Below are 27,813 nucleotides of genomic sequence, written 5' to 3' on the forward strand. Positions count from 1 at the left end.
CAGTTACTTTTCAAAATCACCAAACCCTAAAAACATCTCCAATGGGACACTCTAACAAACACTTTAAAAATTTAGTTGTCAAGTGTTAATGAAGATTTTTTTTCTTAAAAGGTCAATATAGAGACACCTAAATTATTTTTGTCTCTAAGAGCATCTCCGTGCAACACCCAACTTGAAAAAACTCAATTTGACATATAGGATTACTTGAGTTTTTAACATTAACACTCTCCGATGCAACACTCAACTAGAATCTCAATATGATGTGACAACAATAAATGTTGAGATACTCAAAAGAAAACTCAATTGTTGAGTTTTCTTTTGAGTATCTCAACATTTATTGTTGTATCTCAATTGGTCCACATCATCATTTTATGTATTAACATAATAAACAAGAGTAAATTTAAAGTAGAAAGTGAGTTTTTCGAGTGTCGCATTGGAGAAGTATTTCAAATTGAATATCTCAATTGTGCCACTTATGAAAGAGAATCTCAATTTATCCTTGACACATTGGATTAGGTGAGTTTTTGTTGAGTGTTGCACTCGAGATGCTCTAATAGTGTAGCGCCCCAAATCCCAAATCTCAAGCCGCCTTGAAATCGAAGATTTGGGACCTTCAAACTGGATCCACGAGCGACGCCTACCATGAGTGCACAATCAATACCTGAAAAATGAAATAGCTGGGTTAAAACCCAACTGCAGTAGATTTCCTCAAACCTAAGTCTCGGGTAGGCAAGCTCAATCCCCAATCAAGAAAGTATTTCATTCATATTCATTATTGGCGTTATCTACAATTTAACGTGACAACTAACATAATACCACGAGATTTACCACACGCATGTAGAAATTAGTAATTTATGTTCTTGGTTATTAGGCTTTTAACGTCCTCGTATTCTAATCCAATATTAACTCTCGTGATAATAATCTTTATCTTTTTCAATAGGTATAAAAAGATCACACTATTCACTAAGATAGACCTTTATAGAACCCTAACTTGACGATTAAGTCAACAAAACATTATGCCAAAGACACAATCATCCAACTCTCGTCGAATGATATGACAAGTTGGTGTCTTCGTTGTATGAGAGTGTGGTTCACAAGGTCATCCATTGTGTTAGCGCCGACCCCATACGCTCCATACCTAGATCACATCCGGTAGAGAGGGCCGAACCAACCACATAAACTCATACAACCCTCCATCAACTCCATCATCACACACATAATAGCATCATACAACAAACATAAGTTGAATAAGAGTGTGGTCCACAAGGTCATCCATTGTGTTAGCGCCGACCCCATACGCTCCATACCTACATCGCCTCCGGTAGAGAGGGTCGAACCAACCACATAAACTCATACAACCTTCCATCACATCACACACATAATAACATCATACAACAAACATAAGTCGAATGAGAGTGTGGCCCACAAGGTCATCCATTGTGTTAGCGCCGACCCCATACGCTCCATACCTACATCACCTTCGGTTGAGAGGGTCGAACCAACCACATAAACTCATACAACCTTCCATCACATCACACACATAATAACATCATACAACAAACATAAGTCGAATGAGAGTGTGGCCCACAAGGTCATCCATTGTGTTAGCGCCGACCCCATACGCTCCATACCTACATCACCTTCGGTAGAGATGGTCGAACCAACCACATAAACTCATTCAACCCTCCATCACATCTATCGCATCACACACATAATAGCATCATAATAGCATAACACCACAAACATTGGCTCTAATAAAGAATTACAAACAAGTTTTCCAAACCATTCAAGCCAACAACACATGGCAAGTCAAAATGGATGATGCTCATAATAGATCCTCACGTGGATCACAACCTCAAACAAACAAATAACAATAAAAGTTAACTAATATAGACTCACCAATATAAGATATCATATACCTAGGAAATACATTGCTTACAGAATATAAACCATGTGACTTATCTCAATCAATTAGCTCATTGGAGATTGTATCGACACCTAGTACAAAAACTATTATAACTTCTCACTCGGAACTTCAATTAACTCACCGTTTGAACTACTAGAAAGTAGACAAACAGAACTTTCCAACCATATAAGATACACACCGAGATTCATTACCAATCAATACCAGATCTAATTTTAATCTACAACGAAATACAGTAGGGACTGCTGTGATACCTCGTACGAAAACTATTATAACTCCTCGCTCGGAACTCCAATTAACTAACCATTCGAACCACTAGAAAGTAGACAAACAGACCTTTCCAACCATATAAGATACACACCGAGATTCATTATAAATCAATACCAGATTTACTTTTAATCTAGACAGAAATACAGTAGGGACTGCTCTGACACCTCGTACGAAAACAATTGTAACTCCTCGCTCGGAACTCCAATTAACTCACCGTTTGAACCACTAGAAAGTAGACAAACAGACCTTTCCAACCATATAAGATAGACACCTAGATTTGTTACCAATAAATCCAGATCTAATTTTGAAGTTAGATCAAAACATTGTCCTATATAGATATTTTATGGAATTCAAGATAGAATTAATATCTAAATCATTCAATCATCCTTTATAGAACTTTATGTGATTAACAATACTAAACCTATCATGGAATGAATTGAAAAAGCCTACAAAAGAATTAGGAGATAAGAAATCTACCTCTTTTGCCTTAGATGACATCAAGACCACAATCATGCCTCTTTCTCTCTCTAGAGAACTCCATCTCTACCTCTTTTCTTCTTTATCCATTCTTCATTCACTAAGAGTGGTTTTGTTGAAGATATACTAACCATAACATAAACAATACATAGATTTCTTCAACTTATTCATCAAAATCTTCTCCAAAGAATACCATTTCTCTTTCGCTCTCTAAGTTTTGTTCTAGATCTACACAAAGAGCTCTATACCCCTTTTTATATACTCCCTCTGTCCCAATTTAAGAGTCCCGCATTCCTTTTTCGTCTGTCCCAAATTAAGAGTCCCATTCCTCTTTTATCATATAAAATCCATAGATTTTCCAATTATACCCGTGTTGACAATATATAATTTATTTATTACTCAATTAAAACAATTCATATTTTGGTAATCTTTAAGAAAGAGATAAGAATAATTTGTGTTTATGGAAACTAATCTTATATATAGTGCTAATTCTTTTGAATTCCAAAAAACATGTTAGAAATTAATATGGGTAAAAATGGAAAAGTAAAAGTTGTGAAAAAAAGTTACGTTTTTAAAATGGGACTCTTAATTTGGGACGGAGGGAGTAATTAACTCAAACAACCCTAGTTTTCCTTCTAACCCACTTCTATTTTATGATGTTCAAGCCCACACTAACTTACTCTTCATATTAGGCCCAACCCCAAATTGACCTAGAGTTTTGCTATTCCCACCTAATTTGATATATATAGAAAATAGTGGTGTTACAAATAGAGATCTCTAGTATACCTTTACTTAATGCACGTGTCACTATTCAATTCAATAAATAATAAAAAGTAATAAAAAAGCAAGAGTTTCTATTGATTAGAATTTTAAAGTGACACTTAGAGAGTCTCAAAAAGACACTCTAATTTTATAATGTCTCTCTTAATCTATTAATAAATGCTCCACATCATTGAGTGTCTAGTAGAGTGTCTCATTGGAGAAATTTTTATAACAAAATCTCTATAAATCCTAAGTCGCACTATTTTAGAGTTTGAGTGTCCCATTGAAGATGCTCTAATATACTACTCGGAGCAGTGGTTGGTGGGCCAGATCAACACGATGGATTCCGAGATGAGAGGAGTGATTATTAGCAATCTGAGCCCTCTACTTATATAAATATATAAAAGCACCTTTGGTTGGCTCATCGGCTTATCTTGCCCACTCATTTGCCCAACTCTAGAAGTCTAATTAAAACAAGGCAATTGTTTGAGGTTTTTGTTATTGGTGTTGATGTGGGTATTTAAGTATTTAACAAGTTTTTAAGTAGATGAAGTAATCAGTTATGTAATGGGGTGGTACATAGGGCTGAAGTAATTGGGCTGAGATCCAAAGGTTTCGAACCCAAGCGCATTTAATCCATGGAATATATGTAGTTGTAGTGGATTATTGTTGATGTTATAGTTTTATGGTGCTTCAACAAATGTTTATGGCTATCAACTTTTTATTTTGTCTAATATAACTATGTAATTATTTGGGCCGCCCAAGCCCACATCATAAGAAGACGGCCATATTAGAAGTGGACGGCTAGATTTCGACCAACCAATGAAGGTGCATGGCCAAATTTTCTGTCCTACATTATGTATACAAAAAGTATACTCAACCCGCCTAGTGAGACTCCGACTTGAACCGCCCATGTGAGAGCAACAACGGTTTCTCCTGCCAACGACCCTTGGCTCAAGTGGTAAGAGGTAAGTCTTCCAACTTAGAGGTCATGGGTTCGAGGCACACACTTACCAATTCAAAAAAAAACAACGGTTTCTCCTCTCACGTGTTCAGTCACGTGGAGAGATAAACCCTTGTTTCTCTCACATGCGGTTCATGTGGAAGTCCAAAGAGGCGGGTCATGTAGCCTTGTTGACATATATATATATGTATATATATATATATGTATGGGATGAAGAAAGTGGGTAAGAAGTCATAAGAGCAAGAGAGAGAAGTCATTAGTCTTACCTGCAGTAGATAGGCTGAAGCCACTGCACAATACCCAGAAAATTGGAGAGGAGAAATGGAAGAGACTTAACATGGGATGAAGGGCTTCCATTTTTGTACCCTTACTGTCTTGGCAGGATGCGTTTTATGTCACCTTCAAGAGTCAGTCTACCAGTCTGATGACCTATAGCAACATGTAGAGACATGCCAATCGGATTCTACATACAAACCTCTCGCCACCCCAAAGGTGAACCATGACTGCCCACAATTCGCTCGTGTAAGAGGGCTGTATGTACAGACAGCTCACCCCGTCTCTACATACGGCACTGCCGTTCTTAATGTCCTTGCTTTAGTCAGAGTGAGCTAGACTAACTCGGTCAGATTATATCCACCAGGACTACCATGATGTTGAATTGCCATGTTCACTACTTCGGTTGCCACATCGCCATCTCCTACTCGCTCTGCTAATCAGCAAAAGAAAAAGCAATTAAAATTGAAGGGTTTTTGTAAAAGCGACTCTTTGATTTCGATTATCTCCCGGTCTTTCTTGTTTCCGACCCGAATGAACTGGTTTGCTGCTTCTAGAACTAACAATCTCCTCTTCTCTAGCTCTATTCAACACTGGAGTATGGAATCCCTTTTAATAAATATTGTACAAAGTATAGTTCAATGTCATGGCAGGATTTCGAAGTATTGGCCCTCTAAGCTGATTCCTGTGAATAATAAAGCAGCATACAGTTAGATGTGTAAATTGACGAATTTAAACCTAGGTGATAACTACTTTACCATCTCTCCATAACACTTGGCAATGTGAAGGCTAGAGAGATCTGCGCGAGAAGGCCTGCACCGTCATTAACAACTCCAAGCATAATGGACAGTCGGAGGAGGGTATGGATTTGAATAGCATTTCTAGAACAGTTCTAGTAAGCTTTTACTGATAAGTTTTATCCAAGTGCGCCTCTTCATAAAAAATGTATAGAAGCAGGCTTCCAGCTCCAATACATGGAGCCATCAATAAACACCGATGACAAGATCCAGATCATTCACAAACAAAAGTTCAAATTTTTATTCTCGATAAACTTTAACCAGGTGGTTTATTCCATAGTTGTCAACGAGCTCCACCCGGTGGTAAAAATCAAGATAGTAGACAAGGAAGACAGGAGCCACCAGGTTACAGTTTCTTTCTCTTTCGAGCGTAGTTATATTTGACATTCGCCTTTGAGATCACCCTAGTATAATTTAGCTTTCCATAGTCTGTTAATCAAGTAAACTGTTCCAAACGAAAGGACACAACACGCATGTCTCTACTTCCAACAAAAAGATAGATTCGCAGTGCAAGAGGAGAGGTAACATGCATTATAATTATAACGGACCTTTCGGTTATTGTCAGCATATCATGACCAAATTAACCACGGATTGAACAAAAAGGAGCGAAAGACAACAATGAAGGGATTGATGTGTTAACCGTTGTGCTGCTTAAGTTGTAATTTGGTGATCCTTCACCCACGAATCATATATATATACACAAGCAGTATTTTACATACATAAGATTTAAATGGAAGTTGTAATATCATACCTTCAAGAATTTCCCGGCGGTTCCCTGCAATGCATCTCTTAACGAGTTAACGCCCATAAAATATTTGTACTATCTCATCCAGAAACTAATAATAACACTAAGCTAGAATTCACATACCGTTCATAACAAATGCAATGATGTAAGACCAGCCTGCATAACAAGGAGGAATGTAAACAGAAGCAAGCGATATGGTTGTCTCAAAAATCTAAAAAGCTGCAAACCATCTACAAGAATCACCAAATAAAAACCATCTATAATCAAACACGTCTCCCGAAATTGGCCTACTTACATGTTAGATAACAAAAAAGATTTTACATGAATCAAACAAATTAGACTTGGTGGTAAACTGGAATTTGATACAATCACAGTGTTCGCGTGTATATAGCATATCTCTCTGAACACCCTCACTGTGTGAACATATGTGGTTTCGAAAATGCGCTGAAACTCTGACGTTTAACCAATCTAGTAACCAACAGCAAGAAAACCAATAAATTAAAAAGGGGGAATACTTCATTCTGAAAAGATGTATATGATAAACTGGATTATGGATCAAAACTGAGTGTGGGAAATCTATATCTCTCAGATTTCTAAGTGAGACGCATAATTTATAAGCCATGTTTCAAAGATCTTGAGTATGTGTGTTTTTGTGATTCAGAAGCAATACAGCAGACATAACTATACAAGACATAATAGTCAGTGACATCATCAATTAGCTTCTCCAACCTAGAACCCAAGGAAAATTTAATCAGATCCCGCAGATGACAAAGATAGCAGCGTGGGAGCTAACAGTGACCTTAATACAGAGTCAACTTTGTTAAAATGAGCCATAGAACCTTCCCAAATATCAGAAAACATGAAATGGACACCTGAATGTCTAATCAGCATCGCCTGTGAGCTATGATATGCATAAAAAGAAAAAATAACAAGTTAATTAAGTGGTCCTAATCATGTTTTCTAACAGGTTGAGATTAAAAATTTGCAAACCCGCTCTTCCTTCAAGAGACCAAGTAGATTATATAATCTTAACTAAATTTAATTGCACATAAGGACGCAAGCATGCCCTTGTCAACAGACAACAAGATGCAGCTTATTTTGTGGGCCACTTATGTGTCAATAATGGTGTAGTTATTTCAGAGTCGCCACGCCACTATTCATGTTTAGGTTCTTCGTACTATATAAATGTAAGAATATCTCATCCATCGTCAAAATACATATCTTAAATGGCCAAGCTTCTCCAAATTATATGACCCGTAAAGTTCTTATAATTTGAGTGAATTACGTAGTCACTATTTTTGACAAATATCTGAACTATTTATGTGATACGTCAGCGAAGGGCAAAGAGGGAGATATCTTTGGTGACGCAAAAGTACAACCCGATAGAAAGAAGCAACTATCGACGCACACAACCCACCAGAAACTACACGAATAGATCAACAACAAATTATAGAAAGTAGTCAGATTACCGAGTAAGGTGTGCATGCCCCAAACCAATTACAATGAGCCCTTGAAAGTGTCCGGCACCCCACCTTTTTCCTTCGGGGTAAAAAATATTTCCCATTTCACGTCTGCCTTCCTCTTCTTTGTTGGCATTCACTTTCGTAAGAAACCCTTCATGATATTGAACCAGTCATCACAGGAGATCTCTCAATAGTGTAACGTAGGTTCCTGGCAGATGGTGTTTCATAAAGTAGTATTATGCCAATACTAGATCTACCCTTACAACTTCACTAACAATCTGAACTTTCTGCTTGCAATCAGTTGCATATAAGCAACTTAAGCCAATCTACCTGTACCAACACTCTCACTGTATGAATATAGCATATCTACCTGGACCAACACTCTCACTGTATGAATATGTGGTTTCTAGGAGACAGATATAACACTTCAGTAGTGGCTACTACATAAAGATAGATAGTTGCGCTGACAAATCAATGCAACCATGCACCAGCATGATGAAAATGAACTAAAACTCTGAAATTTAAGGATTTGCTTGTTCTAGTAACCAACAGCAAGAAACAAAGAAATGTATATGATGAAATGGACGATGGATCAAATCTAAGCGATACACATAATTTATGAGCCATGTTTCAAAGATACTAAAAATGTGTGTATCAGAAGACTTAAAAGAAACCAATGCTTAATCTATTATGATTTTTCAGGTGTACTAGCATATATCAAAACCAGAACGTAAGAAACCTGGAATCTGAAGGACGTTTGGAGTACCAAAATAGTCAGTGACATCATTAAATGGTTTCTCCAACCTAGAACCCAAGAATTTTTTTATCAGATCCCCCAAATGACAAAGATGGAAGCGTGGGAGCTAAAGACAATGACCTTAATACAGAGTCAACTTTGTTAAAATGAGCCATGGGACCTTCCGGAATTTCAGAAAACATGAAATGGATGTATGTGTCTAATCAGCATTGCCTGTCATCTATGATATGCATAAAAAGTAACAACAACAAATAAATTAAGTGGTCTTAATCACGTCTTCTGACATGTTGATATACAAATTTGTGACGTCGCTCTTTCAAGAAACCAAGTAGATAATAGTCTTAACTAAATTTAATTTCACTTGTGGGCACAAGCATGCTCTTGTCAACAGATAACAAGATGCAGCTTATTTTCTGTAGTTAGGCTACTCATGCCACTTATGAGTCAATAACGGAGTAGGTTATTTCGGAGTCGCCACACCACTATTCATGTCTAGGTTTTTTGTAGTTTGTACTAGATAAATGTAAGAACATCTCATCCATCATCAAAATACATATCTTAAATGCTCAGGCTTCTCCAGATAATGTGACCGCAAAGTTCTTCTAATTTGAGTGAGTTATGTAGTCACTATCTTTGACAAATATCTGAAGTATTTATGTGATATGTAAGCAAAGGGCGGAGAGAGGAATACCTTCAGCGACGCAAAAGTAGATCCCCATAGAAAGAAGCAACTGCCGATGTACAAAACCCAACAAGAAACTACATGAATAAATCAACCACAAATTACCGAAAGTAGTCAGATTACCAAGTAAGGCGTGCAAGCCCTAGACCTATTACAATGAGCACTTGAAGGTGTCCCGCGTCCCACCTTTTCCTTTGGGGTACAAATTATTTCCCATTTCACGTTGTGCCTTCCTCTTCTTTGTTGGTGTTGACTTCCATAGGAAATCCTTCATGATCTTGAACCAGTTATCACGGGAGATTTCTCAATAACTTCGGAGTGTAGCAGATGGTGTTTCATAAAGTATTATGCCAATACTAGATGTACATCCTTGAACTCCGATTGAAGCTAACTCAATATAAAAGATAACTACTTCGTAGTTTCTACAATTACATTGACATAGACACATATATGTATACGTACATATATCTATGTCTTCCTCTAAACAGGAAAAGGACAAATACTTGTACATGTAACCAGACGAATATGTAAATCTCAACTTTTAAGAAACTTTTAGTGAAAATGGGGTAGCTCGAAATGTGCAATGTAAAAATATACAGGGATACCGAACCTTAAGAATATTGGCATCAATTTTTGGACAGAGAACTTTCATACCATTTAGCTTAGGTAGCTCCTATGTGGTACGTAGGAAGATGAATTGGAAAATATTAGTAGAGCATATTCAACTTTTAGGTGTCACCTAGTTTTTCCAGTTATGCATCTCTTTAAAGCTTCTGTAACAAAAACCGCATATATCCCCAAGCTACTTAGTTGCTCTGGAATGAAGGTAAGGCATAGAGACGCACCAGGATACCTAAACATAGCCCGCAGTAGACCTCTTCGTTGTAAGTCCATCACAGTCTTCTGCAACCTCTAAGTAGACCTCAACATCATGGTAGAAGCTGCAGTTCTATCCTTCTAAACAGAGTTCTGAAAGACCATTATCGATTATTGAACATTGTCTGCGCCAATTGCTGCACAAGGCCAAAGGCGAACTAGTAAAAATTACCCTTGAACTCCGAAAGGCAATAAACATAAGTTCACGTGTTCTCAAAACTAACAACATTGGCTTCAAGTCTGTCCACAACTCCAAGCACATGTTTACTAGCTTTGGGAACAAGCATCTCAAGTTCATTTCTGCAACGATCAGAAATCCTATTTAACTCGCTGTACCTAGAAATAATACATGTGTTAGAACTTAGAAGTAAAAACTTGCATTATTTATAAGAAATATACTCTTTGAAGCTTCAAATCTTCAGTATCCAGTGCAACCCATTTTAAGAAAATACATGAAACCCAAACATATGAGCAACCACAGGACACCCAAACATATGAGAAACCACAAGCGTATGATCACGAAACCCTCAATCACATAATCTCCAGCATGACATAACAACATATGTTAAAGATCGCATTAACCAGTTCCATAAAATAACATGTATATTTCTAAATGACCCTTAACAAAGGATGGTACTATCAAACTCAGATATAAAAAACAATATTCAAACCTCACTCTAAAGCAAAAATGGACAATGGAAGCAGCCATACTTGTACATATGTCTTGTCATCTACGAATTACTAGAAGGGCTCTGGTTGCAGAACTCCTTAAAGCACAGAAGAAAGAATACCCCAATATCTGAACATTAAATGGTACCGTAGCAGAATATGAAGCCAGTGATGGAAGCATTAGCAGGAGTATCCTGTAAGCAACTATAACTTACCATTACCTTCTGCGAAAAATATTGTTGTTTAAAGCAACCTAGGAAGTAGGATCCATGAGAACAGTAGCTGCGAAAGAACCTACAACGCATCTTTCCCACGAATGGTGCATGACCAAGATGGGAACTACATTATACAAGCAAGCATGGATTATTTGCAATAACAGAGCAAATGGATCCACTTTCCTTATTCTAAATTTGTAAGTATAAGGTGATTCTTGTGTAAACGCCAGTGAACAATTAACCTGAAATAAGATTTTCTCACAAGGGTCACGTAAATATTTGCGTTCACTTACCAACATGAAACTGTATGCCTTAAGTTGGGACATCCTAGACTTTTGGTCGACGTGTCCTTAATGTCAGGTGTACAACTAAAAGCATTATATGGAGAGTGAGAAAAAAATGAAGCTCCCTCGAAATGAGATTGAAGAAAGATAGATTAAGTAAGGAATCAAACTTGGACACATTACAGCTGAGAGCTCTTACCTTTGACAAGGATCACGCATTTAGGTCCTCAAAATTCTAGTAGACAAGTCGAAGGACAATCCAGTTCAATTGTAGTAATCTGGACTAACAATCTAACATAATAACATTTTGCCTTCTCTGGAAAAACGAAAGGCAATCCAGGTAACAGTTCAACAATTGGTTTCTTCCAACTAAAGTACTTGCGAAATGACAGAGAAGTTCACAGCTGTTGCACGACACTTCGCCTTCGAGACTAAATCACTACAATAATTTTTTTGACCTTGTTACAAATATATATAGCTCAAGGACTTGCAGACCCAGCTCTCCGTAGACACCCAATATGCTTTGACAGTTTAACAGCTTCCCACTAAAATACTTCTCCACCAAGTAGAAAGTAACATAACCCAACACTACTACGGCACATAGATGAGTCTCATTTATTGCATTCGGAACATGCATAATATAATTTTACCTTCTTGAGAAAAAAAGAGGACAACTCAAGGACTTGCAGACTCAGCTCTCTTTGCCCTTGTGGACAACCAGTATGCACTTCGACAGTTCAACAATGGGTTACTTACTCCCAGTCTCCCACTGAAGTACTTCTCAAGAGTCGAGATTAGTATAAGGTGACAAAAGAGTTCCAACAGTTCCACGCCACATGATTGAGTCTAGTTTGATGTCTATAAACAAAATTCAACAGAACCGATCAAGTCAATTGTTCCAAAAAATGAAATACAAAAACAATCATGTCTCTTCTTTGAACAAGATAATAGGCAGGAATACAAGAATATGCCAGAGAATATATGAATTATGGGACAGTTATAATGAATATATCGGTCACTGTCACTATATTATATATCTAGACCAAATCATTACCCAAGGACAGAACTAAAAGGGCTAAAGACAAGAAATAAGAAAAGGATAAGCTTAACTTTTGCTTCGTTTAATTTGTGATTGTGGCCATCAACTCGCAAACAATGAAACATACATATAAAGTGGTTTGATTAGAACATGAAAAGCATCACGACCAGAAACGACATATCAAAGGAGATAGTTTGACCTAATCTGGCAGCCACTTGGAATCCATCATCCATGTACAAGCCACATAAGCTATGGCTGAATGACAAAAGAGTTATTTCAGAGTAGATGCAACATTATTCATATCTAGGTTATTGAAACTGGATGCAAGTGACTCCTTACCCATCATATCTAGGTTCTTGAAACTGGATGCAAGTGACTCCTTACCCATCATAAAAATATAATGAAACCCCCATCGTTGACAACTATCTGAACTAAAGCATATGCAAAGAGAGAAGTACCGTTAAATCGTTAATCACAAAAGCATTTGTGATTCAGAAGCAATACACATAAGATACATAGAAACTAATGCTTAGCCTATTGAGATTTTCTCAGGTGTACTTGCATATAATAATACCAAAACGTACCAAAAGGTAAGATCATGCTCCAACAACCACCGGATGGGGTGCTTCTAGTTATCTCCCTTAACACACACACTTAATGAGCTTTCACCAACCTGGAAAAGCTTGATGAACCGAAACAATCAAACGCATCATCAAATAGTGTCTCCAAACTAGAACCTGCGGAACATATAATCAAATCCCCGAGAATAATATGGACAGATCAGACAAGATCAGTTTGATTCAAACGTGAACTGTAGCCCTCTAAGGGTGCCCATCATAAGAGCAGAGTAAATGTTGATCCTCACATCTCACACAGAGATGGCAACATGGGAGCTAACGACAACGATGTTAGTACAGTCTCAACTGCATCCACATGAGGCATACATCCTGAATGTCAGAAGATATGAAAACGGGCATCTAACCAACACAAATTTTTAAATGATTGAGATTACAAAAGCAGGTGGCGCTAGAGGCGAGCCAAATTTGCAATAAGCTACTCAGGGAGAAAGCTAACGCAAGTAGCAAATATCCAATAACAACAGAACCCATCCTTCACAAGCTTAAGTTCCTTGCAGAATTTGAAAGTATCGACCCTCTTTTATAAGATGCTTCTCGTGAATAAAGCAGCACACAGTAACATGCGAAACTTGCAGAGTTCGAGACAAGGAAATAAAGGGAAGCATTTTACCATCTCCTAATTGCCAGGGCAATGCACAAGGCTAGAGAGAGATATCCATGAGAGGCTCCGCAACCGTACCGAATGCATTAATAAATTATTTCACCATTGTCAAGGAGCCGTACTCAATGGCAGAAACTCACTATAGTAGGCAGTGCCAAACTGCCAACAGATTACATTCTTTCTTTTTGACATGAACAATTAGAGTTTCAGTTTCCAAAGCTGTTCAAGTCAAAAGTGATATCTCTCTAGAGTTTAAACCCATATCTCTCTAGACAGCCAATATGCACTTTTATAGTCCACAATGGGTCCCAAATATAGAAAACTTAAAATCCAACACTTGTGTTGGGGCACACATACAAAAACAAAACAAAGAAGAAACACTTCGACAAGCATTGTTAAAGAACCATGACGAAAACTAGTTTCCAAGATATGAATCATTTAAGCCGCCAAGTTATTTATTTTGATTCAGTAAAGCGTTGAAAGACTAATACATTTCCTAGTAGTCGCCCTCATCGTCACGGTTCTAAACATGATGTCATGCAGTCCAAAATCAACGTTAAAAAAAAAGAGCAGAAATGACGTTTACAAATGGATCATGGGAATATGGTTAATACAAGGTTAAGCAAATAGTTTTGAAAGCATAAAGAGTAAGAAAAATATATTCATTTAAGGGTTTTGGTTTACAAAGTTCGAAAATGAATCGTGATGATAAACCAGCTTTCAAGAAGCAAATCGTTTAAGCCGACCAATTGGAAAAGAACCATGACGAAAACTAGTCTCCAAGACATGAATCATTTAAGCCACCAAGTTATTTATTTTGATTCATTAAATCGTTGAAAGACAAGTACACTTTCTAGCATTCACCATCATCGTCAAAGTTCTAAACATGATGTCATGCAGTCCAAAATCAACGTTTAACAACAAAAAAGAGAGAACTGACGTTTGCAGATAAAGTGGGCCACTTCAATATGGTCAATACAAGGTTTAACAAACCATTTTTAAAACATAAAGAGTACGAAAAACAGATGCAGTTAAGGTTATGGGTTAAAACGTTTGAAAATAAATCGTGATGACAAACCAGCTTTCAAGAAACAAATCACTTGAGCCGACAAGTTATTTATATTGATCCATTGTGTTCTTGAAAAACTGGTACATTTCCAAGCAGTCACCATTATCATCACAATTCACAGTTATAATGAAACTTGATAATAGTTTGAAATCGTAGAACTGAAAACATTTGTAAAAAGAATGTAAATGAACATTCTGACAAGCATTGGCAAAGAACCATGACGAAAACTAGTTTCCAAGAAACGAATCATCAAAGCCGCCAAGTTATTTATTTTGATTCATTACATCGTTGAATGACTAGTACATTTCCTAGTAGTCGCCTTCATCGTCACGGTTCTAAACATGATGTCATGCAGTCCAAAATCAACGTTTAACAACAAAAAAGAGCAGAAATGACGTTTGCAAACAAGTGGATCACTCGAATATGGTCAATACAAGGTTTAACAAATCGTTTTAAGAACTTAAAGAGTGCAAAAAACAGATGTATTTAGGGTTTTGGGTTAAAACATCGGAAAATGAATAGTGATGACAAACCAGCTTCCAAGAAACTAATCGTTTAAGCCGCCAAGTTATTTATATTGATAGGATAAGTTCTTAAAACCTGGTACATTTCCTAGCAGTCATCATCATCATCACAATTCATATTTATAAATGAAGAATAGAATTGAAAACAGTTGGAAAAAAGAATGTAAACGATTAAGGACTCCGGCACACACATACACAAGCAAAAAAAGAAAAACATTCCGACAAGCATCAGAAAAGAACCGTGACGAAAACTAGTTTCCAAGACATGAATCATTTAAGCCGCCAAGTTATTTATTTTGATTCATTGGATCGTTGAAAGACTAGTACGTTTCCTAGTATTCACCATTATCGTCAAAGTTCTAAACACGATGTCATGCAGTCCAAAATCATCGTTTAACAACCAAAAAGAGAGAACTGGCTTTTGCAGAAATGACGTTTGCAACCAAAGTGGGCCAGTCGAGTATGGACGATACAAGGTTTACCAAATCGTTTTGAGAACTTAAAGAGTGCGATAAACAGATGCATTTACGGTTTTGGGTTAAAAAGTTTGAAAATGAACCGTGATGACAAACCAGCTTTCAAGAAACGAATCGTTTAAGCCGCCAAGTTATTTATATTGATACGATAAGTTCTTGAAACCCGATACATTTCCGAGCAGTCACCATTATCATCAAAATTCAAAGTTACAAATGGAACTTGATAGTAGTTGGAAATAATAGAACTAAAAACAATTGGAAAAAAGAATGTAAACGATTAAGGACTCTCGCAAACACATACACAAAAGCAAAAAAAATGAAAAACATTTCGACAAGCATCAGAAAAGAACCATGACGAAAACTAGTTTCCAAGTAATGAATCATTTAAGCCGCCAAGTTATTTATTTTGATTCATTAGGTCAATGAAAGACTAGTACATTTCCTAGTATTCATCATCATCGTCAAAGTTCTAAACATGATGTCATGCCGTCCAAACTCAACGTTTAACAACAAAAAAGAGAACTGACGTTTGCAGATAAAGTGGGCCACTTCAATATGGTCAATACAAGGTTTATCAAACCATTTTTAAAATATAGAGAGTACAAAAAACAGAAGCATTTAGAGTTTTGGGTTAAAACGTTTGAAAATAAATCGTGATGACAAACCAGCTTTCAAGAAACAGATCACTTAAGCCGACAAGTTATTTATATTGATCCATTGTGTTCTTGAAAAACTGGTACATTTCCGAGCAGTCACCATTATCATCACAATTCACAGTTATAATGAAACTTAATAGTAGTTTGAAATCGTAGAACTGAAAACATTTGTAAAAAGAATGTAAATGATGAAGTACTCCCGAATACACAAAAAAACGAAAAAGAACATTCTGACAAGCATTGGCAAAGAACCATGACGAAAACTAGTTTCCAAGAAATGAATCATCAAAGCCACCAAGTTATTTATTTTGATTCATTACATCGTTGAATAACTAGTACATTTTCTAGTAGTCGCCTTCATCGTCACGGTTCTAAACATGATGTCAAAGAGTCCAAAATCAACGTTTAACAACAAAAAAGAGCAGAAATGACGTTTGCAAAAATAATGGGTCACTCAAGGTTTAACAAATCGTTTTAAGAACTTAAAGATTGCGAAAAACATATGCATTTATGGTTTTGGGTTAAAACAGTTGAAAATGAATCGTGATGACAAACCAGCTTTCAAGAAACGAATCGTTAAAGCCGCCAAGTTATTTATATTGATACGATAAGTTCTTGAAACCCGGTACATTTCCGAGCAGTCACCATTATCATCACAATTCACAGTTATAAATGAAACTTGATAATAGCTAGAAATCATAGAATTGAAAACAGTTGGCAAAAAGGAATTAAATGATTAAGGACTCCCACACACACATACACAAAAGCAAAACAAAATGAAAAACATTTCGAAAAGCATCAGAAAAGAACCATGACGAAAACTAGTTTCCAAGTAATGAATCATTTAGCCGCCAAGTTATTTATTTTGATTCATTAGGTCATTGAAAGACTAGTACATTTCCTAGTATTCATCATCATCGTCAAAGTTCTAAACATGATGTCATGCAGTCCAAAATCTACGTTTAACAACAAAAAAGAGAAAACTGACGTTTGTAGATAAAGTGGGCCACTTCAATATGGTCAATACAAGGTTTAACAAACCATTTTAAAAACATAGGAAGTACGGAAAACAGATGCATTTAGGGTTTTCGGTTAAAAACGTTTGAAAATGAATCGTGATGACAAACCAGCTTTCAAGAAACAAATCACTTAATCCGCCAAGTTATTTATATTGATCCATCGTGTTCTTGAAAAACTGGCACATTTCCGAACAGTCACCACTATCATCACAATTCACAGTTATAATTAAACTTGATAGTAGTTTGAAATCGGAGAACTAAAAACATTTTGTAAAAAGAATGTAAATGATTATTAAGGACTCCCGAACACAAACATAATTAAACAAAACAAAATAGAAACGTTTTGGCAAGCATTGCAAAGAACCACGAACTAGTTTCCAAGACATGAATCATTTAAGCCGCCAAGTTATTTATTTTGATTTCATTACATCGCTGAAACACTAGTACATTTCCTAGTAGTCGCTCTCATCCTCACGGTTCTAAACATGATGCCATGCAGTCCAAAATCCGGGTTTAACAATAAATAATAGCAAAATTGACGTTTACCTATTGTTCATGCGAATATGATCAATACAAGGTTTAGCAAAGAGTTCTGAAAAAATAAAGAGTAAGAAAAACATATGCATTTAAGGGTTTTGGTTTACAAAGTTTAAAAATGAATCGTTATGATAAACAAGCTTTCAAGAAGCAAATCGTTTAAGTCAACAAATTATTAATATTGAGGCCTTATTTTCTTGAAAAATCGAGACACTTCCGAGTAGTTAGCATTATCATCACAATTCATAGTTATAAATGAAACTTCATAGTAGTTGGGAATCATAGAATTGAAAACATTTGGAAAAAAGAATGTAAATGATTAAGGACTCTCGCACACATACACAAAAACAAAACAAAAAAAAAACTAAAAAGAACATTCTGACAAGCATTAGCAAAAAACCATGACGAAAACTAGTTTCCAAGAAATGAATCATTTAAGTTGCCAAGTTATTTATTTTGATTACGTCGTTGAAAGATTAGTACATTTCCTAGTAGTCGCCCTCATCGTCACGGTTCTAAACTTGATTTCATGCAGTCCAAAATCTGGGTTTAACAATAAACAAGAGCAAAATTGACGTTCACAAATGGATCATGCGAATATGGTCAATAAAAGTTTTAGCAAATAGTTTTGAAAACATAAAGAGTAAGAAAAACATATGCTTTAAGGGTTTTGGTTTAAAAAGTTTGGCAATGGATCGTGATGAAAAACTAGCTTTGAAGAAGCGAATCGTTTAAGCCACCAAGTTATTAATATTAATTCGTTGTGTTCTTGAAAAACGATACATTGCCGAGTAGCTACACTAAAATAAAAAAAGTATACCTTGCAAAATAAAAACAAGAAAATACACTAAAATAAGATAGACATTTTCTTTTGAAGTGTGAAAGGGTTAGTAGAAAGAACCCGAATTGCACATGTTTTTGTGGTGAATGGGAAGTTGAAGAATGCATCAGACACCATTAATACTAACAAATCCAATGTGACAATAGAACCCAAAATTAACCAATCCCAAAGAGAACAAATACATGAAGAATAAGATATACCATTATAAGAAATTTTGGGTTTATAGTCTTCCAATTTGAACCAAAGAAACAATCAATACTTCATCTATCCATTAAATATGAAGCAAACCAGAAAATTAGGTCTATGTTTTCCATCTTAGGGACCAAACTGGAAAGGTGTTTGGAAACTTGAAATTCATATATTCAAATCCTAGATGATAGTCACTTAACAACTATACATCGTCAAAGTTCTTAACATGAAAATCTAGTTTCCAAGACAAAAGGCATCTAAGCCGCCAAAATCCATATTCAAATTATGTCAGTCAAATGCTACGAAGAGAACAATTTACATTCATAGGGGATCAAGGGTATACACAAAATCAAAAAGATTGGGGTTCAGAACATGCATATATATCAGTCTAATTTGAAAGTCTTGAGATTCAAAAATATATCAATCCAGAGATAAAATCTAAAAGAAAAAGATAAGGAAAGGAGATAAACTAGAATAAGAGTATGTAACCCCAACCTGCGATAGGGTGAGCAAACCCTAATTCCGGATTCAAGATCGATTGCATTTATGATCCTTGCGTTGTTACTCAACGTGTTCTCCTGTTGGCTGCATAAACACAAAGAATGATAGTTAGGGTTTACTAAAAGAAGAATAGTTAGTTTTTTCTTTTTGAAAGAAACAGAATACGTAGATAATAATAACAAAAGACGATTTAGGGTTAAAGAACGATGTTACGCACTTCTTGCAAGAATCAATCGGCGATCGGTTAACAAAATCGAGCGTTAAACTGAAAAGATTTAGGGTTTAGTGAAAAATCAAATAAGTGTTTTAGGGTTTAATCGAAGAGTAAACACCGATGAATTAGGGTTCGGTAAAATAATCAAGAACTGGTAAAGAAAGATGGTTTAGAAAGATTGTCCAACATTTGTTCGCGAGCAGAAGCAAGAATTAGGGTTTCATGGAAGAGAGGAAATATCAATGAAGAACCCTTCCCGAAAAATCCCACCCGCCAGAGAATAACGCAGAAACTGAGTTTTCTCATTGTCTGATCACGGTTTATACGCCGGTTATTTAATTAGAATGACTAAAAATACCCCTACTACATAGGGATGTCAACGGGGCGGGTTTGGAACGGGTTACCTCTTTTCCAAGTCCGCCCCGTTAATAAACGGGTTTTACCATTCCCGTCCCAATCGTTAATCGGGGTGGGTATTTAATTACCATACCCGTTCCGATTAGAAATTACTTAACCATAACCGACCCGCCCCGCCCCGTTTAACATGAAACGGTGCGGGGCGGGTCGGATTTAAACATAAATTTCATATTTTTATTTCAAATAAGTTAGATTAATCAAAATAATATAAATATTATAAACAAAATTTTATAACATTTTGGTTTTACCAACTATAAACACTACAACTTATTACATAATATAAAATATAAAATAGTTAAATTGATGATATAAGATAAAAAGTTTTAGAAACCTATTGTATATATAATACATAATATATTTAATCGGGGCGGGGCGGGTTTTAATACCTAATCCCAAACCCGCCCCGAACCCGGTAAATGGTTTTATCTTCATACCATTACCGTCCCATTTAATAAACGGGGCGGTAAAACCCGTTCCATTAGGGGCGGGTTCGGGAAAAAATCCACCGGTTCGGACCAAATTGCCACCCCTACTACTACAAATAACAAAGAAGGGTTAAAATCGGTACATAAATTGCGAAGAAATTCGCTTTTTTTCTTTGGCGAAATTTTACTTTTTTTTTTTTTTTTTTTGTTGAAGGTTGGCGAAATTCACTTTAATTCCATAAATTTATGATTTCCACTCTATAGCCCATATTGGTTGAATCATGAGTTAACCATGTTGTATGAATTTTTGGGCGGCCTACCACCAAATTAGTAAAAAAAAAAAAAAACATAATTATACCACATTTAGCACCAACTTTTAACAAGAAACACCTAAGGGATCTATGGTACTATATTATTATTTTCTTTCACATGTTATTTCGATCACACATACATTACTTTGTCGTAACCTTTAAAAAGTAGAGAGGAATAATAAATTTTAGTATGGACTTGGATATATGTAACAAATTTGTCGTTTCACTCCATATAATGAGTTGCATTACCACTAATAGTTGAGAGAACTCCACTGTTTGAGGCAACGTTATGGGAGTCATAAGTCTAGCAAAATAAAACTGACCAAAAACGGTGTGAATTACTCATATTTAATATTTGTGTCATACACCCCACCCCAATTTGGTCATATGCTCATGCATGTTATCTCGTCTCTAGAGTGATTATTGCATACTCTTACCATGCACATAAATAATACAATTCTTAATAAATATGCCATATTGACAAATAACATAGCGTAACGTACATCTTAATTATTTGTTATTTTTAATTTCTATAGAAGCCATCAATTAGACAAAGACAATATGCCATTAAAAAATGATGAGTTATCTAAGTTAAGAAAAACTCATTGTATATATGCATATGAGTTCCAACAAGGAGAATATGCCATTAACCAACGATAAATTCCAAAACTTACATAAATAACAATATTGATGAGATATGAAAATGTCCCATCTGAATCTCTTAACTCGGGTTAGTTAGTCCAGTTCGAGCAGTTACTTTAATGAATTGTGTGTTTCTCTTGTCCAGGTGTCTTCTATGGAATTAAGCTCGAAAAATAAATAAAAGAGGAGCATTTTGGTCATTTTGGTGGTAAGGGTATTCGGCGAGTTGTGGCCAATATTGGTGCTCGGATGAAAGTAGAGTCCAAGATGAACCCAACGGCGAAAACGAAAGTCAAATCGGAGTCCAGATGAACAAACTAGAGCGAGTCAAAGTTGAGATCAACATCGATTGGCTACATCAACTCGATGACACGTGGCGCGAATCCGGAAGGATGGAATGAAAACTTCGGTACACTAGTGGGATATATGGTTAAATTCGGGATTGAGGAAGAGGACTGATCCGGTACGTTTATGAAACCAAACCTCGGTGTTCCTCACAAGATCCAGCGATTTTTACTGCGACACACCTGCAACAACTGCATCCGACAGCCACTAGACTCCCGTTCGCTGACCCGTGATACACCCTAGCTACTCTTCTTGCAAGGAAGTTGCTCGTGATTGGTCATTTTCCTTTCATTTCTCTCCCTTTCTCTCTCTCACGTTGATTACAGATTTTGGAAGTTTTTTTTATTTGATACAGACCACGTAGAGAGAGAGAGAGAGGAAAACAACAAAAATGATGCTATGCCCGGTTGAATCCCGCACGGATGACTTGGCAGTCCAACCGGGCATGCATCATAAGTTGGCAGGAGCAAAAAGCTAAGAGAATTTGTAGTTTCGTCTTTGATCCCTCCAATCCATGCCTATTCAAAAGACATCATTTTAGTCAACCAAGCTTGCTTTACTCGACCAGGTTAGTTTTCTAGGGCAAAAATCGATTTTGCTGAGAAGGAAGGAATTTGGGAGCAAAAAACTAGGGATCTTCATTCTTCCCTCTTTCGTCAAACTAGGGTAAGTTTCAAATCTCTTCTTCTATCAAATACATCTTCTTACCTACCTATTTCTCTTTGCTAAATCTCTGTACAAATTTGTAATTTTGTCTCTCTCTCTCTACAAATTTGGAGCAAAAAGCTAGGGTTCTTCATTCTTACCTCTTTCATCAGACTAGGTAAGTTTCAAATCTCTTTTTCTATCAAATACATCTCTCTTACCTATTTCTCTTTGCTAAATCTCTATGTCTCTCTCTACTAAACAAGGCAGATTCACAAATGTCAACTGAGGTTTAGTGTTACTGTTAGACTCAAATTCGGCTATTATGCCCATTCGACGGATCTATTATAGGATGTTTTAAACTAATTTTGATACTTATTGGTTAACATTTATCATGATAACCCTTATGGAGAAATCATTCTATTATTGAATGTTGTCATGTCTGCTAACATGAACTATATAGTTTAATCATCTCACCGAGCATTTCGTCAAGGGGAATGTATGGCCCTGGTAGAGAAGAAAGAACCTCTAAGATTCAAATAGAAGAACTCATCTGCTCAAATAGAGACCGAATCACAATTTACTCTACTGTTAAAACGTTAGATGAAACTTGAATTTTGCCATATTTATATGTTATACATGTGCTGAAATTTGATGAAGGTACTCTGTAAGATTTTTCCATATTTGATGAATTTGAGAGAAATTTCCCATATTTATATGTTATATATGTGCTGAAATTTGTACGACTTTGCCATAAATTGATTTATATATGTCTGATTTGATGATTCTGGAAGAAATTTTCCTAATTATATGCTATAAATGTTCTGAAATTTGTGAACTTTGTAAGATTTTGTCATAAATTGATTTATATATGCCTGGTTTGATGAATTTGGGTTTTGTTGCCCTAATTATATGTTATAAAAGTTATGAACTTTTGAAGTTTGTATGATTTTGCAATAAATTGATATCTACATGACTGGTGTGATAAATTTGAGAGAATTTGCCCTCAAATAGGGTCTAATGTCATGCTATATATTGTTTTGTAGGTGATGGCTCGACTAACCGAAACGGAAAGGTAATATTGTGGTTGTGTGTGTTTGTGTTTATTTAGATACTATCTGATGTTATAATAAAGGTCTTTATGTTTTTGGCAATAGAAAATTAATGATATCGGATTCCGTAGAAGAAAAAGAAAAAAAATAATATGTGCTTGCTCGAAGGGTTTTCTTAAGGTGTTGCTTTCCAGAACTGAGCGCAATCCTAATCGGTGGTTTACAAAGTGTCCACAAGCGGTATCATTTTTCTTTTTACTATGTGTTATATACATTATTTGAAATATTTGGAACTATTCAAATGTGTTTACGATCATTCACTATGTGTGTAGAGAGGATTTAATGCCAAGGGATGTGGATTTTGGTGTTGGTTGGATGAACTTCGATTCTGTCCATGTGGCGATGGTCCTGCTAAGCTCGTCATAGCAAAATCTGAAGGTCGAAGGTTCTATTGTTGCCCAAAGTCATCTTATGATGGAAAACGCGGATGTGGTTTTCACATTTTCGAAAAAGATATTTATGATTGTGATGACATACCGGAAGCGTCTACGAGAGAAGACGACGAAATAAGTCGTATTGCTGAAAAATTGATGTCTTTGGAGTTAGAATCTCGTAAAGCTATGGAGAGTTACCAACAATGCGAAGAATTAAAGAAAGATCTTATAAAAAGCGTCGAGTTGAAGTTGAAAAACATTGGAAATGCATTTGGGTTTTGTTGCCCTAATTATATGTTATAAATGTTATGAACTTTTTGAAGTTTGTATGATTTTGCAATAAATTGATATCTACATGACTGGTGTGATAAATTTGAGAGAATTTTCCCTCAAATAGGGTCTAATGTCATGCTATATATTATTTTGTAGGTGATGGCTCGACTAACCGAAACGGAAAGGTAATATTGTGGTTGTGTTTGTTTGTGTTTATTTAGATAGTATCTGATGTTATAATAAAGGTTTCTATGTTTTTGGCAATAGAAAATTAATGATATCGGATTCCGTAGAAGAAAAAGAAAAAAAACATGTGTGCTTGCTCGAAGGGTTTTCTTAAGGTGTTGCTTTCAAGAACTGAGCGCAATCTAATCGGTGGTTTACAAAGTGTCCACAAGCGGTATCATTTTTTTTTTTTACTATGTGTTATATACATTATTTGAAATATTTGGAACTATTCAAATGTGTTTACGATCATTCACTATGTGTGTAGAGAGGATTTAATGCCAAGGGATGTGGATTTTGGTGTTGGTTGGATGAACTTCGATTCTGTCCATGTGGCGATGGTCCTGCTAAGCTCGTCACAGCAAAATCTGAAGGTCGAAGGTTCTATTGTTGCCCAAAGTCATCTTATGATGGAAAACGCGGATGTGGTTTTCACATTTTCGAAAAAGATATTTATGATTGTGATGACATACCGGAAGCGTCTACGAGAGAAGACGACGAAATAAGTCGTATTGCTGAAAAATTGATGTCTTTGGAGTTAGAATCTCGTAAAGCTATGGAGAGTTACCAACAATGCGAAGAATTAAAGAAAGATCTTATAAAAAGCGTCGAGTTGAAGTTGAAAAACATTGGAAATGCATTTGGGTTTTGTTGCCCTAATTATATGTTATAAATGTTATGAACTTTTTGAAGTTTGTATGATTTTGCAATAAATTGATATCTACATGACTGGTGTGATAAATTTGAGAGAATTTTCCCTCAAATAGGGTCTAATGTCATGCTATATATTGTTTTGTAGGTGATGGCTCGACTAACCGAAACGGAAAGGTAATATTGTGGTTGTGTTTGTTTGTGTTTATTTAGATAGTATCTGATGTTATAATAAAGGTTTCTATGTTTTTGGCAATAGAAAATTAATGATATCGGATTCCGTAGAAGAAAAAGAAAAAAAAACATGTGTGCTTGCTCGAAGGGTTTTCTTAAGGTGTTGCTTTCAAGAACTGAGCGCAATCTAATCGGTGGTTTACAAAGTGTCCACAAGCGGTATCATTTTTTTTTTTACTATGTGTTATATACATTATTTGAAATATTTGGAACTATTCAAATGTGTTTACGATCATTCACTATGTGTGTAGAGAGGATTTAATGCCAAGGGATGTGGATTTTGGTGTTGGTTGGATGAACTTCGATTCTGTCCATGTGGTGATGGTCCTGCTAAGCTCGTCACAGCAAAATCTAAAGATCAAAGGTTCTATTGTTGCCCAAAGTCATCTTATGATGGAAAATGCGGATGTGGTTTTCACATTTTCGAATAAGATATTTATGATTGTGATGACATACCGGAAGCGTCTACGAGAGAAGACGACGAAATAAGTCGTATTGCTGAAAAATTGATGTCTTTGGAGTTAGAATCTCGTAAAGCTATGGAGCGTTACCAACAATGCGAAGAATTAAAGAAAGATCTTATAAAAAGCGTCGAGTTGAAGTAGAAAAACACTGGAAAGATTTAGTTAACTATATTGTTATGTATGAAATTTGGTGTTGTTATGTATGAAATTTGGTGTTGTTAAGTATGAAATTTGATTTTGTTATGTATGAAATTTGGTGTTATTATGTATGAAATTTGGTTTTGTTATGTATGAAATTTGGTGTTATTATGTATGAAATTTGGTGTTATTATGTATGAAAGTTGGGTATTCCTCATAATTAAATGCAGCGACAGGTTCAGCTATCTTTACTAGGAGTACAATGTTGGTTGGGTATGTACAAATGGGTCGTGGTTTAGATGCAATAGAACTATTCAAGAAGATGATGAATTCAGAAGTTAAACCTAAATCTGCTACTTTTGCCGGAATTTTCCCTCTGTTTTCAGGTTTGGGAAGTTTAGACCAGGCGAAACAGATTCATGGATTGGTTATAGTAAATGGGTCTGATTATGATAAATTTGTTGGAACAACTCTTGTAGACCAGACTTAATGCACCAAGTATGTCTTCAAAATGCAGACCGAACTTAATGCAACGACACGTTCAACAAGTCCGACCAGAAACAACACCACCTGCACCAAGTATGTCATCATGGCATGAATAAAAAGACAGCAACAACCGTGTCTTCTTAGTTTCATGAACAAAAAAACACAAACAACCTCTTAGTTTCATGAACAAAAAAAAAGCAACACGAACACAAAGGCACGAACAATAAAACAACAACATCAATAAAAAGACGTGAACAAAAAAACATCAACATGAACACAAAGGCATGAAACAACAATCCATAGACTTCCATGTACTGTAATATCAACCATTACAACAACCTTATCCAAAGAAGTTCTGAAACAACAATTCATGAAACCCGAACATAGAATCCAAACATAAAATCAAAACAACATGGTATCTGAAACCAAACATTGAAGTCGACCATAATTAACCATTCATTACGCATCTTGCTTAGTCGTCGGTTGAAAAATCAAAATCATTATATGGCTCGTCGATCAATTGAAAACGTGTCCTTGCTTGATAAAATTGTCGATCCCCCCGCATTAGCTGAGAACGGAACAGTTGAAGCGCTTTCAAATTGAGGCCGATATACTCCCATCAGTAACTCCATGTTAGACTGCATTTGTAATCAGATATGATAATATTAGTAAATTAAAGTACACAAAAATATATTAAGATTTATTAACTTAATAAGAAGAAAGGTAAACAAATTACCATCCTAGATTTCGGTGTATAATATTTGTGTTGGTGACCAGCACCAAGCGAGTTCTCTTGTGTATCCAACACGGGCTGACATGAAGGCATTTTAGATGGTGAAAACTAAAAAATAAACACAAACATAGTATTATTTTTGAAACACTAAATAAGAGTTACCATCTTAGGTTCTGGTGTAAAGTTTGTGTTTTGTTGACTACCACCAAGCGAACTCTCTTGTGTATTCAACACGGGCTGACATGAAGGCATTTTAGACTGTGAAAACTAAAAAATAAATACATAGTATTATTTTTGAAACACTAAATAAGAGTTACCATCTTAGGTTCCGGTGTAGAGTTTGTGTTTTGTTGACTACAACCAAGCGAACTCTTTTGTGTATTTAACCCTCGCTCACATGACGGCATTTAGATGTTGAAACCTAAAACACAAACATAGTATTCAATACTAATTAAGAGTTACACAAAATAAGAAAAGTATAGAATATATTTGAATAAATATAGAAAATATAAACAAATACTACTAACTCTTTTTCTTTTGTATGCTTTCTTTTTAATTCTAACCTCTCTTGGACGACCCTTCGACTTAACTAACACTGGATCACATATATCTTCCCTTGCATTATCATCACAGTCGACCGTATAACCTGTTTGTTGGCTTGGCCCTGAGCTAGTTCTCTTGTCCTCTTTTGAGTTTACCTTCAACTTATACTTCGACATCCATTCTTTTAAATTATTGGTGCTTCTCTCATCCAAGGATGCTTCATCTGCTATTTCGCTGAATAATACAGACAATTCATCATAACGTTTTTGCTCCGGTGTAGTATCTCACCCGCCATAGTTGACACTAACCCGGGTGTGGGATCTTTTCACATCC

The 27,813-nt window shown here is 35.8% G+C and overlaps 2 long non-coding RNA genes across 4 annotated transcripts; both read right to left on the bottom strand.

Moving 5' to 3' along the window:
* Positions 1-333: 333 nt before the first annotated feature.
* On the bottom strand, positions 334-2,903 carry LOC147565834 (uncharacterized). The gene is made up of 2 exons (XR_015237375.1): positions 2,672-2,903; positions 334-661 (listed from the first exon to the last, which is right to left on the bottom strand). It is a non-coding gene; the product is annotated as an uncharacterized LOC147565834 (long non-coding RNA).
* Positions 2,904-4,650: 1,747 nt separating this feature from the next.
* On the bottom strand, positions 4,651-19,774 carry LOC147565835 (uncharacterized). 3 transcript variants are annotated; one of them, XR_015230292.1, is made up of 8 exons: positions 19,466-19,774; positions 19,243-19,332; positions 10,702-12,016; positions 7,682-10,326; positions 6,554-6,680; positions 6,336-6,442; positions 5,429-6,242; positions 4,651-5,355 (listed from the first exon to the last, which is right to left on the bottom strand). It is a non-coding gene; the product is annotated as an uncharacterized LOC147565835 (long non-coding RNA). The 3 variants fall into 3 exon arrangements; XR_015230294.1 differs by lacking the exons at positions 4,651-5,355; positions 6,554-6,680 and having other exon boundaries at positions 6,095-6,242; positions 6,336-6,368; XR_015230293.1 differs by lacking the exons at positions 4,651-5,355; positions 6,554-6,680 and having other exon boundaries at positions 6,095-6,242.
* Positions 19,775-27,813: the final 8,039 nt, after the last annotated feature.

The sequence above is a fragment of the Eschscholzia californica genome, unplaced genomic scaffold (assembly GCF_041429995.1).
Source record: "Eschscholzia californica isolate CP2 unplaced genomic scaffold, dmEscCali1.0.p SCAF_1, whole genome shotgun sequence".
NCBI lineage: Eukaryota > Viridiplantae > Streptophyta > Magnoliopsida > Ranunculales > Papaveraceae > Eschscholzia > Eschscholzia californica.